This window comes from Myxine glutinosa, chromosome 10 (assembly GCF_964187855.1).
Source record: "Myxine glutinosa chromosome 10, kmMyxGlut1.1, whole genome shotgun sequence".
In the NCBI taxonomy this organism is placed as follows: Eukaryota; Metazoa; Chordata; class Myxini; order Myxiniformes; family Myxinidae; genus Myxine; species Myxine glutinosa.
The window spans coordinates 28,628,571-28,632,078 of record NC_136270.1 but is presented as its reverse complement, the minus strand read 5'-3'; positions in this window follow the sequence as shown (position 1 = coordinate 28,632,078).

Below are 3,508 nucleotides of genomic sequence, written 5' to 3'. Positions count from 1 at the left end.
CACGTGATTGCAAATGGCTACTGAATTTCAGGACATAGAAACAAAGCTAATTATCACTGACAAACTTGGCTTGTTAGCAATGTGAGAGTAAAGTCAAGAAAAGTCGAGTTTGCTTACTTTCGGAAGATAGTTCAGGTTGGAGTTTGGTGACTATAGCTGATTGATGTCACTGACAACATGGTTGTTTGAGTGCATGCATCATCCTTCTGGGTGAGACATTTTTAGTGCACACTTCTTCTTTCGTATGCATCTCATGGCTGCAGGTAGCATCATTGGCTGAAGGATCATGGCTGTGCCACTGACGCAGTGCCCCCTGCAGGACACAGCAATTATTGTATTATCTGCTTTGGCAAGTTCAAACCATAACATATGTGTATCTGCTGCATTGCTTTGAGTAAGAATGACAAATTACATGCAATGAAATTAAATCGGTTGGCGTGTTCGGCTTTGCGTATATGACGACATAACTCGTGAAGTTGGTTTCCAATGCTCAAATCTTCATATGCTGTGTTGATTTGTCCTTATCAGTACAAACTCCTCTATAAAACCACAAAAAGACACCATAAAAAGTTTCACCTCAAGCAATTATATGTAGGATTATTAACGCTGCTTGTGGAGATCGGACCCAGTGTTTTCAGCTCTGTGACCTAAACAACTCATCCACCAAGTTTCCTTCGAATCCGTCCATAACTTCTTGAGATACAGCAGACCCTCCCATTCACAGTTGTTATGTTCTTGAAAAAGCCCACATTGGGAAAAAACGCAATGCGCAAAGTTAAGACCTTATGGGAAACATAGGGTTTGGGGAACCAACTCTAAAGTTTATCGACTTTTTTTTGCCTAAACTATTAAAATGAAAAACACTTCAAATTGTACTTTATTTTGATGATTATGATTATGATGATGAATGATGAAGCTGATGATGGAGGGTGTTGGAAGTTATTGAGATGATGTCGACGTCCCAGGGTAAGGGTCTTCAAGGTCATCAGACTTTGTGAAGAAGAAAAGTGATCTTTGTCTGCTTTGCCTTGTTCTGCATGTCCTTATAGACCTCCCGTCACTCTCGCGCTTCAATTCCAAGCACCTCTCCATGAAATGGTTGACCTCAAATGAATGGTCGACCAAGTCATCCACTCTCTAGAAGACTTTCTTGACAGCACTGATTGTCAGTTAAGGCCTCTCCACAATGCCCTCAGAATCTATATCATCCTCTGGATCACTGGGTGCTGCCAGCTCTTCATGGTCCTCCTCAGTCAACTCAGCATCATGAGACTTGATAACTTCCTCGATGTCAGCCTCCTCCAAGTCGGCAAATCCTTCCCCTTGAACTTCACGGGCTAATGTGAAGATGCTCCTTATTTCATCCTGCTCTATGGGGAAACCCTGGAAGTTGTGAACTGCTTCAGGCCAAAGCTTCTTCCAGCAGCCATTCAGAGTCATGGACCTGAGCTCGTCCAGGGTCTCCTTGATGCTGAAGAGGCAGTCACAGATGCTGCATGACTTCCAGAAATCGATTACACTGATTAAGGTCTCCTTCTCACTCGCATCCAGTATACCACGGAATGTGTGGCGAGTGTAGTAACTCTTGAAGGTCGTGATGATTTCCTGGTCGAACGGCTGCAGGAGTGAGGTGGTGATCGGCGGTAGATATGCAACCTCGATGTTAGGACGGGTGAGATCAAGATCGACCGGTTGACCTGGGGCATTATCCCGGACGAGGAGGACCTTCAACGCCAGATTCTTGGGATTCAGATAGCGTTCCATTTAATGGCAAATCAATTGCCGAACCAATCCAGAACCAATTGCCTCGTCATCCATGCCTTGTGATAGGCCCTACAAAACACAGGCCCTACATATTGCTCTTGCCTTTTAGGACCCAATGATTGAAGGAACATTGGTTTTATCTGGCAGTGCCTGAAGTATTAGAACAGAGAAGGGTGAGACGGTCCTTTGTGATCTTAAATCCTGGAGCAGTCCTTTCGTTTTTGGAGATGAATATAAGAGTCGGCATTTTTCCCCGAAACAGGGTAGTCTTGTTGAGGTTAAGGAATTGTTCGGGAAGGTAACCCTTCTCCTCCATGATCCTCTTGAACTTGTCTGGGTACTCGCTGGCAGCCACATGATCAGCGGATGCAGATTCACCTATTCTCTTCACGTTATGAAGAGCCATCCGCTTAAAAAAAAAAATCAAACTAGCCTTTACTGGCACTGAAGGTGCCTTTCTCGCACCCTCAGAATTAGTGTAGTAGTCGTATAACCGCATGGCCTTCTCCCTCACCACAGCATCACTGAGCGACAAACCTTTCTGTCTCATCACACACACACACACACACACACACACACACACAAACACACACACACACACACACACACCTTTTCCATTTTTTTCAAGGATGGGATCAGAACGACTCACAAACGACACTTTGGCATTCCATGGAGCACTGGCCTTAACACTTTCTCCGATTTTGGCTTCATTTTCTTTAAAGTAATGAATCGGCTAATGGCGTCCTACCGCAGCAACATTTACTCCACTGGCCAACATGTCCAACATGTCTACTTTCTCAAAAAGTGACATCACTTTCCTTTGCCTTTTTCTCTCAGGCATTTCACCAGGACCTGCATTATGCTTAGTATCCGGCAAAGCCGGTGTTGTCAATGAACGCGTACGTATTATGTTGAAAAAACAGATTATGCTGGATCCCTTGGCTTGAGAATTTCGAAGCTTTGACGCACCAAATCGCTCAATGGAGGCCGCCATCTTGCGGATGCGGAAGTATGCATAACAAATTTGAAAAAGTTCCATAGGAGTTTGTTTCACCCGTCTTTGTTTGATTCACAATCTTATGCACCTCTAATTTGTAATTAAAATACTTTAAGACCAACCTCGTTATCTTCAACGAAAATCGTCACCAAACACCGGAACCAATGAGATTCGAGCTTTGAAAAAAATACTTCAAAAAAGCTTATTACGCGTTTCGGAGGCTGAAAACGGCGTCAAATATTCTAAAATTGACGAAGAATTATTTTTTAGAAATCTCGCGGCCGTAGGGGATAGTTTGGCACGGCCGGAAATATCCGAAGTTGAGACGGAATTCACCGAATTAATCAAGAAGTAAATTTTATCAATTTTAATCTCATCCAGAATGCAAATGGTGTCATTTTAGGTCTGAATTTGCGAAATTTTGTGAGCTGACCAATCAGCGATCAGCTTAGGTCAGCTAATCAGCGCCATCGACACGGTTTCATTAACGACAGTCACACATTGCCGTTGAAACGGCGCTATCGTCTGATCTGTCGGCATTGATCTTACTGCAAGCTAACTTCTTCTGGTGGGGGAAGCCGCAGTGCCCGGAGAGAACCAGTCCTGACAGTGACTGAAGTTAGAAGACTACACACATACTGTGAAAACGTATATTAAGCCCAGTTAAAATTTCTTGAAATAGGCCCTAAGCTAGCACATCGTATAGTTACTTCCTTAAGCTTCTTGTGACATTTATTGTATATAGGT